A 17,468-nucleotide genomic window follows, 5' to 3' on the forward strand; every position below is an offset into this window, starting at 1 on the left:
TTGTTAGTCCATCTCATCAAAGATTTAACAATCTCCAAATTTTATGCCATAAAAAGGAACGAAAAAAAGCATTCGTAAATCTGTACTATTTCATAACGTAATGAATCATTAAGATCATATTTTTAGTAATTTTAAAGAATCATCATGACCTCTGATCCAAAACTCCCAATTCAATGACGTCATAGCAGGTCAAAGGTACCTCTGACTCATTCGTACCATCGTGCATGGCCCCTGAATAAGCATAAGCAAAATTTCAATAGGTGACGCAATCCCGGGCCAAAGCATCCCTGATTCATTCACTATGGTCCATGTGGACCCAAATTGGATAATCGAGAGTTAGGCAGAGTTTCCTCAGTACTATTTCACCTCACTGAGAATGGTTATTTCACATGATAGCGAATTTTCGGATAGCAAGCCACAAAATGAGAATCAAGAGGACATCACTAAATGTATAGAGAATGCAGCGGATTCCACGAGTATGTCCAAACACGATGATTGTTGTTGTTCACGGACCGAGAATGAGGTGAAAACACAAAATCAAATAAAAGATGACAAAATAAAAAGATAAAATTAAGAGTCAAGAAATTACAACAACGCATAATTAGGTTAAGAAAATAGATTTCAAAATTATGTTGTCCAAGTTATTGTTTTGGTTTATGTCAGATGTTAATGCAGACGTATGAATGCGCAATGTTTTGATTACGAAGGACAATAAAGAAGTAATGCAGAGTCAGAAATATTGTGAGGGTCGTTGTAATATTTATTTTGTTATTTAATTGTTAACATCAACACAAATTTTAGGATGTGACAAAATTGTCAGGTGACGGACATAGGCGTCTGAAGATTTTGTCTATTTGATGCTCATTGCAGAAATGTGAATTTCGGCAAAGAGATAGCAAACGCGTGGAGAGGCGTGAAGCAAGGTGGCAGTTTGGGAATATACATGTTGGAAATAAATACCCTACCAAGATTGGAAGGGCATCATTCGGAGAAGAGACTCTCAGTTCATTCATTCGAAGGAGAGAAGTCTCAGACGATCATTCGAAGAAGCACAGTTTAAGAGGATCATTCCACGACAAGCCTTCTAAGACGATCAGTCGAGGAATAGCTTTCCAAGTATTACGATTCAAAGAGATTTATTTAGAGAATATTTACTAGCTATGGTGAACTGGTCTACACTATAATTTCTACAACTTTTCTACATGTTAACATCTTGGTAGCATCATCATTACAAGTGGTTGGTTTTAGCTCTGCTGCACCTGAGGACCATCATCAACATCGGTTCTGAAGGTATGTGTTTGCTATCCGATCTTCGTCGTCAAATAGAGAAAATAGTCAGACTTCGCGGGTTGTGATCTGATAACATTTCGTTCATTCTCTACACAACACACAGTACACTTTAATAACAAAATCTTTTACTGAAAATACAATATTGATTAATGAAACTTTGCATGTGTTTATCTTCTTGGAATTAGTTACTGAATTTTCCCGGACATTATAGAGAATGTTCGGAGGGATATCTCCCTGCGTTTTTGAGCTACGCATTTGCTGTAGAAGGCACACAAAGGGGGGTTGACAATATTTAAGACTAAATAGAGATTACGTGGAAACTTTTTACGTGCTGGTTTATGCAGTGTACAAGTCGGCTGTTCTTTTAGCCACTTACCGAATTTCCATAATTCTGTAGCAGTTGAAAATGAGGCAGGGTGTGAAGGGTTATAATAAATATCGGCCAGCTTCTTCACATTTTGTAATAACACCATCTGTTGACAACTTTACGTTTACGTGGTGACACATCCTCTTCCTCTTCTTCTCCTTTTGAATCATCATCATCAGCAGCAAACGTTGTCAGCTTATGAATATATATATTATTGAGTGTTACCTATAAAATCTAAAGATATATTGGATTTTGCTAACAGTACAGCAAAGGGATCTCAACCTGTGGGGGGAATATTTTCCTTACGCTATTAGAACAACTAACAAAATCCGCTAGTAGATCTAATATATTGGCAATTAATTGGCAGTAATTAATTTATTTTAAATATTAACACTATCATTGTGATTCTATTGAATGTTGGAATTTTGTTTTAATTTATGTAATAAAGACCTTGCTTTACGCAGACAATTTTCGGGGAGGGTAGATAGTATTTCATCTTCCTCCTCGTCCTCTAACACCTTAGTACCAACACTAGTTGATGTTGTTACGTTAGGTTTTTGCACAATGTGTAAATATTTTTGTCCCACCTCCTTATATCGTTCCCATTTTTCTTGAACACTCATTCTTTTATTGTTTACAATATTTTTTATTTCATCATCTAAATAAGATATAGTGTGATATTGATGTAATTTTTCTGGCGAAATTAAAACATCTTTTTGTGCATGCTACATTATTATTTAATTAAATTTGATAGTATACAATGCAGTGAAGAAACCACCTTTTTGTACAAGTATTCGTTTTTTCTTTTGTTTTAAAGACGGACTAAATACCTAAGTTCCTTTATATATCTTTTTAATTTATTTCTCTTTTTCATTTAACGGAACGTTTCTTTGCAAAACGTTATCGGAACATTCACAAATAGATCGAATTAAATCGGGATCAGCATTATGTAATATAGCCTTAAGTACCTTTGGTTTTGCCCTCGCTAAAAGTTTTAGTAAGTGGGCAATTTCATTGCTAATCATATTTTACAGCTATTATACTAAAATAAAATATAAAAAATATTGAGATTATTTCTTTTCTGGTACATAAAGAAAATTGTAAGAATCTGAGGAGAAAATATTTGTTCGAACACTATGTCCATGTTGTTATGTCATGTTTTAAATCAAAAACTAACTAACTATGAACAGCACGAGTTGCGTCTTGATGAGATTCTTGAACAACTTTTGTGGTACCTGGATATAATTGACGTGCTAGATAATTAATTTGAGCCTGGTCTCTAGGATTTTTAAAACATACTATATAAAGGCAATTTAGTTATATGTCTTGCACACCTCTAGCCTGGTGGAAGATATTTTGCGTTATAAAAATAACACTTAAATTTCGGTGTTGGCTACCTTTAGTAAAAAAGTCAACGATTCGTGCATCACACTCCCGCATTAAATCGTCAATAATTAGAAGGTGTGAACCACCTTGTTCTGAAAAATCGTCTATTTTTGGGAGACCATCTTTAAAGGTACAACTTCAGGAGAGATTCATACAGAGGTTGCCACTCAGCATGACACCATACTATATTTTTCCACTTTTCTGCATAATATTTAAAAAAAATATTTCACAAAATATGATTTCCCTCACCCAGTAGGCACTGCTATAATGCATGTGAAAGCACAGCGAAACTCCATTTTTCTTTGCTCTCTTTCTATTTTACACTTCTTCAAAAAATAAATTATTTACCAATTACACATAGAAACTAATTCTAGTTGAGTACGACTTACTGTGGCAGTATCTTCAACAAAAGTAACTTTAGAAAATTTACCCTTCAAAAATCATTCATATAGACATTTATTTATTAGAGGAGCCAGTGGTTTATTTACGATGTTGTTTCGGGGGACTTTGATAACTTTCGGGGGAACTTTGTCTTAAAATGTGAAAATTCTGCGAGATATTTCGTATACTTTACTATAGTAAGTACGATTTCGGGAGGGGCTTAAGCCCGGAAGCCCCGCCTAAATACGCCACTGAGAGGAGCAAGTGTAAAACATGCAGAAATTGCCTCGTCAGTGCATGGGAAATAGTAACATATTTTTTTCCATGTAGAAAAATCTTTCAATTCTACTAATATTATCATTTGAACAAATATACATTAATATCGTCATTATTAGCGTCGAAGTATTACTTTGGTTTTCTCGCTTCGCACGTATTGAGTTGCATTCTCACCTCTACAATAATAATTTATATAGAAAGGATATGACAGAAAAAATTAATTGATAACACAATACATTCATTAGTAATACATAATTTTACAAATACATAAAAATTATAATCACTACCATATTTCAAATATACACAAAGATCTGTATTGGAAATATTAATGAAGTAGAAGGAACTTGTTTGTTGTTTCTTACTCATAATGTATATTTATCTATTTCCAAAACTAATTCTTTTTTTTTTCAATAGTCTATTTCTCTTAAAACCTTAAGGCACTGTTTCGTAACTTCCATCAACTCTTATACGTTCTGTATGTACCAATTGGTAGTTTTTCGTTTCCTTCCTACTAATAATTATTCTGTCTTTTGTACGAGCGATTTTACCTGGGTTTGTTACAGTTACCGGAGTGTCATCATTAAGGATCATATTTGTAATTTGATCAAAATTAACAATATTCATTGTTTCGCTGTTGAGAGTAATCCCACCTACCTTACAACATGCTTTTGTAGTACATGTGCTAAAGGCTTCATAAGAATTTTTCTTTGTCCTACCTCTACAAAATACTCTAATATATGCATCGGGACCTACATTATGTAATTCGTCTTTTAAGCCAACAAAATAATCACCAACAGGTAATTTTTTCCTCCAGGTCTGACTACATAAGTAAGAATATCGGTATCCATGTATATGGCACCTTTGTCTACCTGTTCTAAATAGTTGTATAACTCTAATCGTGCATGCATGGTGGTATATGCTGCAATGATTACATTTGAATTTTTCAGGGGAACATTTCATCAAATATCGGATAATTTAATAATAACGCATCCTTGTCAATTGGAATTACCTGTGTTACCTCTACATTAGTGTCAGTTTGTGTGTCAGAATTTTGCAGGTTCTCGAATAATTTCGGTATGACTCATCTTTTCATTTTGGGCAAATTTGTCCCATAAACAATTTAACGCCAGTTTGCATATGCTGTTCCGAGATTTGTATTTCTTACCCATTTTTGTACTGTCTAGCTGTACTCCCTCTCGCTCGTAATACTCCCTCTCACTCGTATTTCTCTGCGCTTTATTTTTGCACCATTTAGGTCAACCATGAGTCTCTGTTTTCAATCTCATAAACATTTTTACATATTCTGAGAAAATGCCCCTTTCTTTTTAACAGGATCATACTGCACTACTTTATACTCCCATACCTCATACATTTCTAATATTATGTAACCTTTCGCTTCAGCTTTACGTACTTCGTCAACCACCTACGTCCCAGTGATGGCCCTCTCCTCTTCACTACGTTCACATTCTTCTATATTTAAAGTTTTGGCACATCTGCGGCACAGAGCGAATAAAAGCTTGTCGTTACTACGAAACGGTAAAACAGAATTATACAAATCCCCAGTAGGGAGTACTGTGCATTTTAGGATCTCATCGAATTTATCGATTGCGAGAAATTGAGCACTAACATAAATTTTTGCGTGACCTGTAGTTTATTGTTTACCTGGCAACAGTAAGGGTATAACGAGTGCATCTCCTCCCCGAGGGCAATTTTATAATAATATTTCCCAGCAGAGTAACGTCCCCCGTGTAGAGCATCTTTCGGTTTAATATTATCTTTTCTACACAGGTGGTGATGTGCCGTAAGTTCTGCGATATGAGAGTTTAGCGTAGTTCATTTTCGATTCGCATCCCCACATCTCGTGAACTACAAAACCCAATTTTTTAAATGATCAATTATTGTAGTCTTTTCATTAACTACTACAAGGGTGGTATGTGGGTCGTTATACATAGGGTTATTACGTCCGGTTTTATAGCATTTAACACAAACACGGTGAAAACACCCTTCATATTCCCATACGTGTACCTGATCATCTACACAGGCGTATCCATCTATTTTAAAAGCTTAAATCAAAACCATTTCTCTACCATTTGCCGCATGCTTGATTGTAATACCGAGTCTCTATTATTCATGAATGAACCACTGTATCGCTTCGGCGGACTGCTGATCTGCCCAGCGATATCCATTATGAGGAATAATTCCTATAGTCTCCTCTTTTAAAAAATGCTTTAACCAATGGATTGACATTGGATAATTGTTCAAATTCTATCAAAATTTTAATGCATGCCTTACGTAGAAGTACAACGCCCATACGACACCAACGAATCAATTCTTCTTTAAAATTAAATGTTTGTTTTGATTAATTTTTTTACCAGTGCATAAACTGTTTTTGGTCTTTTTTTCATGTACTGATAGTCATAGGGTCGGGCATAGGCCCTTCATATCTCTGATTATCTTTTGTGTTAAAAGTGGGGAAAATAACCTTTTACCTCGTCTATACCGAATGATTCAGATAGTTTTGTCAGTGCCATAGGGAAGAAATCCAGACTATCATTAAACTTCAAGCTTTTGCAATCAATAGGCAATATTTTACACCCCTTCATAATAACTTGGAGTCCATCGTTTTACTGTTATCATTGCACGCAGAATAAAATGGGCATCATATGTGCAATGCAAATTATTCGATTGATATTGGGTGGTTTACTGCTTAAATATTCAAGAAAGGCAGTAACAATATCTTCTCCATAAAAATATATTCATGTCTGTTGCAAATGCCAAATGTAATACCCTCACTATTCCTGAAACAATGGTAACATACCTGATGCGTAATAAGTAAGTTAGGCCCATGTTCACGTAATATTTCTTTCTGCCTACATTCTATGTGTTTAAAAGCCAACATCCATTTTCTCTCCTGAATATTTTCGAGGGCGAATATAACAGATGACGGGGCGTCATCATATTTTGACAGTTTATCCACACCTATGAGGTTTTCTATTCTTCTTAATAGCATATGCTTTGAGACATGTTGTACACACTTTCAATTGCGAACACAAATCCGATTTTAAATGATACGGCATACATTCGTTACCGTAAAAACACCTGTTACGCTTATCGCAATTCAGTATCTCATCTGTTTTTCTACACGGATGATATTTCTGGCATTTAAGACATAATGCCTTACAGTGACATTATACTGATAATTTATGAATGGTAGATTAATTTTCTTTTCACCGTACACGCCCTTGAAAAATGTTTTACCCCATCAAATCATCGAAAACTGTGATTGTATAAACAGATAAATATTTTTGAATTAGTTTCAATTCTGGCATGCCACCTCCATTCGTCAAATTAACACCAGCACTCTTACATAATAATTTGGCTTCTAAAGACATCAAGTTCTTTTCTTGATTATAATAGAGTTGAGATGCATTTTTATCACCTTTATTATGAATCAGTCCTTTAAGAACTACTAGGGCATGGGCAAGGCAACTGCTGTCTTTATTCTTAATAATGACTATGCCCTCAATACGTCTCACCGTTTAAAATTTGTTCGGGTTTAAATATTTGACCATCGTTTATTTTTATCGTAGTGAGCTCCGGCTTTCATGAACGTAATTAACACATCGTATAATTAAGAAAACTAATCAAACATAGGTGAGATTTGAGGAACACTTAAAAACCAGTACCACGAATTTTGACAGTTCGAAAATACTTACCCTTAATTCACACTCGATGGCAACAACGTCTAACAACGTCACTTTTCACAAATCAATAAATAACTGTTTGAAAATAACATCAAGCATCGGGTCTTATATAGCTTTTCTACTCTCCTCTGATTGGCTAAAACAAAATTCATTTTCATTGAAGAAATATTTGAAAATCAATTATCTCATTGGCTAAAATAAAACTATTTACTATTGGCTTATAAAATAAAACAACTGTTCAATATGAAATCAAAACTAATGATTGGCTAAAATAAAACTCATTTTCATTGGACAGAAATCTGAAAACCAAGTTTTTCATTGGTTAAAATAAAACTACTTACTATTGGCTCATAAAATAAAAAATGTTCAATATTAATCCAAAACAAAACGACAAAGATATGAGGACTTCATTACTCGAGAAATTGCTAAATATTTTCTATGTTCATTTTGACTGTCCAAAATACATAAAATGATCCATGTCTTGAAAACGGTCAAAAATTTCAAAATATAATCAAAAATCTCCCCGTACCTCAACCTTTGTTGTTTTTACATATGACGAGCATATGGAACCATGTTTCAGCCTTGTACGATAACATAGGGCCAAGGTGCCCCAAAAAAGTTACTAGATCTACTATATTTTTTAAACTAGATTTAGTAAGTTCTTACGGACTTAGAATATTTTCTATTACTCGAGAACGAATCAGCATATTGAGATAGGGTTTGCACTTTTCAGCAATGAGACAAACAATAAATGTTTTCCAAACATGGTGACCTCCAGTTCAAAAAGTCAAATATTGAAACCCGAATAACTCGTAAACAAAGCAACATATCGAGGTGCTGTTTTCACGTTTAGTAACAGGTAATCAATTACATAATGTACCAAAAGTACTGACTGTCGATGTAAGAGATCAAATGATTAAACCCAAATAACTCGTAAACGATGCAATATATTAAGGTGCTGTTTTCACATTTAGCAATAGAACATCTAGTGCTACATGCTTCAAAAGTACTGACCGTAGAGTTCAAAGGTCAAATATTGAAAACCGAATAACTCGTAAACGAAGCAACATATTGAGATAGTGTTTGCATCTTTGGCATGCTCGTATTCTTATGTAATTTCTGCTATGTCACATACGGGTTGGAGAATATACTCATAGTATTATGTAACTGTTGCTGTGTTAAAATAGGGGTAAAGAAATAAACCGAACTATTTTATTAGCTCTGTTATGTTACATAATTTTGTTCGTAGTTTTATGTAATTTCTGCTATGTTAAAATAGGGGTTGAAAATCAACCCATACTCTTATATTAGCTACGCTACGTGTTTGTAGTCTTACGTAGTTTTTGCTATGACAAATAGGGTTGGAAAATGTAATCATAGTCTTTTCTTACCTCTGCAATGTTCGTAGTCTGATATAACTTCTGCTATGTTAAAATATGGGTTGAAAAAGTTTCCACAAAAGGGAAAGAGTATACCCCTAAAACGTGGTTGTAAAAGGGAACAAGTACACCCCTAAAATGAGGTCGTAAAAGATAACAAGTTTTCGAGGTGTTAGAATTTGGAGTAAGGTGCGACATTGGAAACTTGAGTCCTTGCTATCGGGAGGCACTGAAAAACTGGGATTTTTCAGCTACCGGGTGTCCCGTGCAGCCCATCCACCAACGTCTATCATGCGTTGTTAATATATCATGTAATTGATTAGGTTTATTAATGATGCTTTTGTTATAATTGAATCAAAATTAATGTAGCCAAACTCCTGAGAACTGGAATATATTTAATTTTCTCTGGATCTATTGTTATTCCTTTTTTACTTAAGGTTGTGAAGTGTTTTTTTACTTTGGTTCATATGTGTCACACTGTGATGGCCATACAGAAGCTTCCGATTTTTCTTTGAGAAGATATTTATTTTTTTGCAAACAATTCACCACCCTTTCTTTCTACATCATATTTAAGGACATCGTATACCTAGATCTAATGAATACCTATTATTTGGTATACTTTTTTCAAAAGTTTTCTTATTTCGTCTGCTACTCACGTACCAGGTAACACTCGTTCTTCACCGCTGTAATTACAAGTTAACTGATTTGATTCACATCATGTACGAGAAACTGGAAAGAGTAGTGTGTCATTTTATTGATAAGAGAAAAAAAGAATACTATTTACTATTGTAGGTAAAATAGTTTACTGATCCTCCTACCTTTTCAATGGAGGGAAATTTTAAACAGATTGTCGGGTAATGAATTTGAATCTAGTTTTGGTAAAGGTTGTTAAAGTCAAAAGGGACAAAATCTATCACTAAATGTGCTGTTAGTATTATGAAATTCCTTACTATGTCTATGGGATTTCAGCAAATGTAAATAAACTCGACAAAACATGCTTTTGAAGGTTGCTTAAACAGAAGCAATAACCCATCTGTTAAACACCTGTAGTCTGCACCTTCATTATATATGTGCTCCAAAGATAATGGTAACATACATCGGTGAACTGCCTACAGATCACAGCCACTCTGGCGTCAGAAGTCAAAAACATGTCTTCTTCCCTGGCTGCACTATTACAACCTCAACTGTTTCCAAGATGGCCAGTCTTTTATTACTGAAACGAAATAATATAAAAATGTATTATAGCACTTACAACTTTCTTAGCGGATGCAGTGGATTAGCAAACTCTTACCGAGTTAAAGTAAATATGTTCTACAGTACACAGATATAAAACTGGGAGAATTTTCTTTTAGTGGAGCTTGGACTTCCTTATACTTTCATATAAAATTTGAAGCAGCATCAGATATTTTTTTAAAAAGTAAACCAAGTTTCTTGATTTCTCTAACAATTACATATTTTAAAACTTCACCCTTTGTAGAAGTTACAGGGGCACCACATACAAATTTCTCAACAACCTCAGATTTAGCGATAAACCGAACTTCCCTGCCATTCATGCGCGTGCGTTCATCTGCCACGCACAGAGTCCAAATGTCTGAGCACTGTCGAATATGTTCTTCAGAAATAAATATAATAGGAAATCACGATCAGGAAATCAGAATTGTAAGTAAAAGAGTGTACTGAATATATAAAACTGTGACAATAAATGGTTACTTTGATCTGCATCAAAATGCTAATCGAGTTAGTTACTGTAAAAGTGGGAAACCATGGCAGTAGTATGAGGAGGTCTTGTTCCCCTATATATTTTGGACGTGGGAAGAGGTTAACAGAAATTTAGTCATCTCAATACTAATATCATACCAGTGTAGGTATTTGGGGTTGATAACGTTGACAAAACAACAATGTCTGGTCGATATGTAAGTTATATAAATGTAAGTTACTCCTATTATATTTTTGTATATCACAGGTAGACAAACGTTCTCATTACTATTTGATCCATAAGTTATCAGGATTAATACAATCAATTTACTAAAATGACTAAGGTGTATTGATGGTAAATAATAATGAGTAAATAACTAGATAGAACTCAAGCTCAAATAAAGTGCAATTGTGTAAGTAGTACTATTCTGCCCGCAATACATTTTTTTAAAAATACATTTTTTTAAAATAAAATCATCAAATGTAATTTTAAAGTTAACATTGGTTACGTTTCTGATTTTAAACTCATTTCAAGCTTGTTAGCGGTTGTAAATCAGACTTGAATATCATTTATACTTACTTTCAAAGTCAGCTTGGAGCCATTTGATAGTATATAGTAGTGTACCCGCTAAATACGACACGGATTATCTAATAATAAATAATTCGGAATGTAGTATATTAGACACCTTTCATATAAAGGAAATAGAATTAGAAGAAATTGAGCAGGCTATTAAAGCGCTGAAACCCAAAACGTCTTGTAGTATAGATGACATTCCACCGTATGTGGTGAAGTGCTGTTTGGATATATTCAAGCATCCACTCCACATTATCTTTAATATGTCCATTAAAACCAATATATTTCCGAATAAATGGAAAGAAAGTCTCATTTACCCTATTCCTAAATCTGGAAACAGGAATGAGATAGAGAACTTTAGACCCGTAGCCATCCTATCTCCCTTTGCAAAAGTTCTTGAAACCATATTATACAACAGAATTTTAAACCATGTAAAGCCTGTCATATCTGAACATCAACACGAATTTTTAAGGAATAAATCCACAACAACCAATCTAGCAATAATAACGGATTACATAGCAAGAGAGTTAGACAAAGGCGATCAAGTGGACGTCATTTATACGGATTTCAGTAAGGCTTTCGACAGAGTTGACCATGACGTGCTACTACAGAAATTGGTGTCTTTCAATTTTTCTAAACGAGCAATAGAGTACTTTGCTTCCTACTTGTGCAATCAAGAGCAAGCTGTCTCTTACAAGGGATATATTACCACGAAATTTACCACATTATCAGGTGTTCCTCAAGGATCCCATTTAGGTCCGCTATTATTTCTTCTTGTAATTAATGATATTTCAACCTATGTTAAAAAGTCTCACTTTCTGTTGTTTGCCGATGATCTCAAATTATATTCAAAAATAAGCACAAAAATGACTGCACACAACTCGAGCAGGATTTACAGGGTGTTGGGCAATGGTGTGACAAAAACAAACTTTCATCGGATATCTCTAAATGCAAGTCTTTATCGTTCTCAAGGAAAGAAAATCCCATCAATCATCTGTATATAATTAATGGCATATCTCTGTGTAAACCAAATTCAGTTAAAGATTTAGGAGTAATTTTTGATTCAAAATTGACCTTCTCTCATCACATCGATGCAATCTCTAACGCTGCATTCAGAAATCTCGGTTTTATCTATAGAATGGGTAAAGAGTTTAGAAACGAGTCAACATTCATTAAACTTTATAATTTGTACGTAAGGTCCCGATTAGAATATGCGTGCGTTATTTGGACACCGAATGTAAATAAATACTTACAAGCAATAGAAAACATACAATTTAAATTTCTAAAAATGCTTACGTACAAGAAAACAGCTTTCTATCTCAAACAGATTCCCTACGTGGACTTAGTAAGAAGTTTGAATTTCCTAACGTTGACGAATCGACGAAAGATGTTTGATTTACTATTTTTATATAAAGTATTAAATAATAAAATTGACTGTCCAGAGCTACTCACGAAAATATATCTGAGCGTTCCAACAGGCAGAACAAGACCAGGGAATACTGGTATATTTTTCTGTGAAAGAGCACGAACAAATATTCTCAGTAAATCTCCGCTGTGGAGAATGTGTGACTCCTACAATGAATTAAGTCATAAAACTGATAAATTAGATATATTCAGTATGTCAGAATATGTATTTAGAAACAGGATTATTACCGAGTACCTGACACTCGAAGTACATTGATTAATTGTACGGGTAAAAGTATATATGTATATGTAGGTATTATACACTTTAATTAGGCATTAAGCCTGTTGTGTTGTTTTCTAAATAAATAAATAAATAAATTTGCTTTACCTATATGGATTCAACGAAGAGACTTAAGATTGATTGCGTTGCTATGTAGTTATACATAGACGAAACATTGAATGTGATCAGAAATAGCATAACATTTGTAGTACTACTTGTAAACTTTACAAGACTATTTCATTACATCAACAAACGGAATATCGACTAAATGAATGCAATGTGTTAACTAATTTCCTAAATTATTAGACGAAGAATTTGCAGAAAATAGTAAAAAATTGAAATTTCACAATCATAATAGGCTATTGCATTGATATCATTCTTTACCACCCGTACTTGAAGATGAAACTCGGAATAATATGCATCTATTTGTAAAGAAATAAGGTTTGGACACAGGCGAAATTAGTTACCCCTAAACAAGAAGATATATATATATATATATATATATATATATATAACGATCTCCAAAATATTTGTGTTAGATAATCTCAATAGGTTGTGTTACATTTTCTTCATTTGCATCGTTTCTTCCACACAATCTCGAACACTTGTAACTTAACATTGTGTAAATAACTTAGGTTTATTTAAGGGGAAGGAAACATGTGGCTATTTTCGATTTGCTGTGGGTAGTTCTAGGAAAATAAAATGCCAACTTTTATCAATTTACTTTTTTATCTTCTCATACGAATCGTCTTCATACATATATGCTTTTATCAATTCATTTAAACTTTACTCTGTTACATTTGTTTATATGTTTAAACTATCTTTAATAAGGTTATATGTGATGTATCTTCTTGCCTGATGAACAACTGTTTTTGTTCGTCCATAAAATTTCAATTTTTGAACTACTAATTCAACACAATTATTATCATAATGAATTACGAGTATCTACTACCTCTCTAGCACATGTACTTATGCTTCTATATTTGCTAGCTTTTTATTTGCAATTTTCAACGTTCTGCATGAGGTCTGCAGTCAACTTATGTCTCACTATGAAATTAACGAAGAATTACTAATTTTGGAATTAACATTGTGGAAATTATGATCTATACCGACTTATATTCGTAACATTATTATTTTTCAAATTTTATCGCACAATGATTGAAGCAATATAAAAATCTGTAGTACTTTAGTATTGTTACACGTTGTCCTGGAGTAAGCTAGAGGAAAAATTAAAGATAGCCAATAGAATTTACTAGCTTATGAAGTATGTTGATGGAGAACATGTGATAAGGGTTGATAGTGGAAAAATGGAAAATGCACAGGAAAATGCACCACTTCCCTTTTAAGAAACAATGCAAGGGCATGCATTTATATGCAAATGCAGAGAAAACTAAATACATAGAATCCGATGGGATCATAATACTGTATATTCGAAATAAAAAAATAATTCTTGAGTCTAAATGGATCTTTTCAAATATAGATTATCAATAATGTATGCAAAGACGACTTTCACTAATAACTTAGATGCCGAAGGAAAGCATACATGTCTTCCTGCTGTTCAGTTTAAAAGTATTACATTGCAAAACGTTCTAAAGTATTGAAGTCTAAATTACATAAGCTAATAGTCTTGTTCATTGTGTTTTTTGGTTGAGTAACATGGCTGCTTAGTCTGAGAGTAGCCTGTGTTTGAGATTGCAATCCTGATGCGGAAGTTCAGAATGAAAACGCAAAGTGATGAGAAATGGCTTATGTCGTCACTAGAAAGAGAAATGAGAAATTTTATATACATAGTATCAATTTTTTTCTATGTTTTTCGTACCAATATTTAGAACTTAGGAGAAAATCATTCGTCTTAATTCAATGTAGAAACATTAATAATAAACAAACTTTATTTTCTAAGATCGTTTTTTTCGTAATTATATGCAACAGATAACATTACATATGTGAAAATAATCCTTTACATATGTAAAATAACCCCGGCAACGAACATGATTTACTTGAAATATTTTATAGAAATTACGAAATATTGAAAACAATTTGTATGGAGTTGTTTAGTGTCCTCCAATTTTATACATTACTTATTACATATTATCAAGCGACAAAATTGAAATACTTATACCTCTTCAATTTCCTACTTTCTACAGATGGATGTTACGGTAAGTACGCAACGTTGTTCTATTGCGAATCATTATATAAGAGACATATGTTTCAATAATATTAACTTTACTAATAATCTACAAAATAGTAAAATATTACAAAATAATGAAGTGAAAATGTTAATTTTGTTTACACTTTAAATTTATTTTATTATATACACGCCATAAAAATATAGCGAGATCGTATATATATATATATATATATATATATATATATATATATATATATATATCCTCACGGCATTGTCAAGGCTCTATATTTTACTTTACATTTAAAATTGCAACGGGGTGTTTCTGGCTGCCGTATACGGTTGCCCTTCATCACCCTTGTTCCCCGCGCGCAGAGTCATTCGAAGAACTGAAAACGTACTCTGTACACAAACAGTTTATGGTTGAGAACTCGGAAGGCCTGGGACTTCTGCTTGTCAAAGTCAAAAAGTGGGAGAAAAATGGATGTGTAGAATGTAAAGAGGGTGCAATAGTGACTGATACTTGTAAGAAACATATTCATTTGTAGTTCGTGTAAATTCCGCCTGTAGCGCTACTGTGGCACAACGTATATTGTAACTGTATAGTTCTTGTTCAATGCTAGTAGGTCTATTGGCGTAAGTGACCACCGAAACTATGTTGTCATCTCTGACAGCTATAAGACACTGCTGTGCTGCTTTTGCGATTATTTTTCTCCTTTGTCATTTGTGAGATGCCAAACAGTTGAGACGTGGACATACTGACTAACGTGGAATCCGAAGCACATGAGCTCCCGCCGGGAATCTAACACACAACTAGGGGCGCCGCCAAAACGATAACAAACTATGGGCTTTCTAATTGATAGCCCTCCCACCATGTCGAATTCAACCACAAACTGTCGCACTTGTTTGACGTCTTTGTACAGACATTTGCAGGCGAAATTTTCGATTGTGCACAATAGAAGCTATTATACAGTATAAAGACAATCAGTGAACATACAATATTTAGGCAAAAATTATATTTTCAATATTATTACACATACCATCTCACATGCTCTAGATGTCTATAAAGAAAAAAATCCAGATTTATGAAGTTGTTTCCAAATTTCAATGGACACATGTATTTTTGTTAACCTAAAATGCGAACTAAAAGAAAGCAATTTGCATAAATTGTTTTTCTGAAGCAGAAAAAAAAAGTATTTTCGGGTATGGTCTGCAATGTCACAAGAATTTGTTGCCACCTCGGGGTATACATTCTTACTTTTGGTGATAAGATTGCCAGTTAGGAGGATTTAAACATTGCATGTTTTATCTGGGGAAGCAGCGATTGGAATAATAATAAAGATTAGAATGAAATTGTTCTTATATAGTATTGTTGGAAACGAAAGCAAAAGGAATAAGTCGATTTTATTATCATTTCAGAACTTTTGATATGTAATTAATAAAAAAAAAACAGGACAAGAAGGAAAATTTCTGCACACCGGGACAAATTTTAAGAAACCGGAACGTATGTTAGCCTTACATACTTATTCGCATGCGGAGTGTCAGTACGGAGCCACTACGTTGCAGAGTTGAAACAAAACTTCGTAAATAGGTTGCCAACTCAGGAAAACAAAATTACCGGCAAACCCTTAAAATTCTCTGTACAAATGAGAAACTGAAGACTGTATTGATCGTTATTCTATTTACCACAATTGTCTCTTCTCTAAAATTAACGAAACAGATGAATAATACTGGATATTAATCTTTACGTAAAAAAATTGTTGATTCATAAAATCAAATTTACTCTATAAACTTACACTTCAAACAAAGGCTTTAAAACGTCATTTTCTACTCTCAATAAATGTATAAATTTCTTTTACAATAAAATCTAAGTGTTATCAAATTTCTTATGTTAAATAAATAAAAAACTGCCAAAGATTAAAAAATATCGATAATGCAAAATACAACGGAAATTTGTGTTTGTAAAGGCACTGTTGAAACATGTCGATGTTCAATGTTATATTCTGGATTGCAGATTCCAAAATATCGGTCTGAAGGGGGCTAATAAGAAGTTTGTATCGGTCACAGGCCTTAATCAAAATCACAGCAATATTCCCTTGCAGGCCGGTGATATACCGGCCAGTTAGCAACCCTACTCGTAAATCAGAATGCTGAATACACCAAAATACTTCACCATGCATTCTATAGTTTCTGCAAAATGAGCTTAATGAAGATGTTCAAATAAATCAAGATATTGTGTTATAATTATCCCTTTAACAATCTACTTTTTGAATTTGTTATATCTTCCACTTATTGATTTCCTGTTCGAGAGGCGAATAACGGTTTCTGCGCAAGTTAGAAAGAAAAAAATTCATTTTTCTTATAAGGATTCAGCTCACGTAAGAAATAGTGAATAACTTTAATAATAAGAGCCGAGGAGTGATAAACTAACTCAGTAATAATGATTGTAAGTATAGATATAAATATAAAAACAAAAAACATTTAATTTTATCATCTTTAGAATAAGATCACTGTAGTGAATCACACGACAATGTGAACATACCAATGAACACAATATTGTGTACAAAGTCTTGTTAGAAAAATACTCCATAGTGTGTGACATATTTT

The sequence above is a fragment of the Thermobia domestica genome, chromosome 4, assembly GCF_964235325.1.
Source record: "Thermobia domestica chromosome 4, izTheDome1.hap1.1, whole genome shotgun sequence".
Classification (NCBI taxonomy): Eukaryota; Metazoa; Arthropoda; class Insecta; order Zygentoma; family Lepismatidae; genus Thermobia; species Thermobia domestica.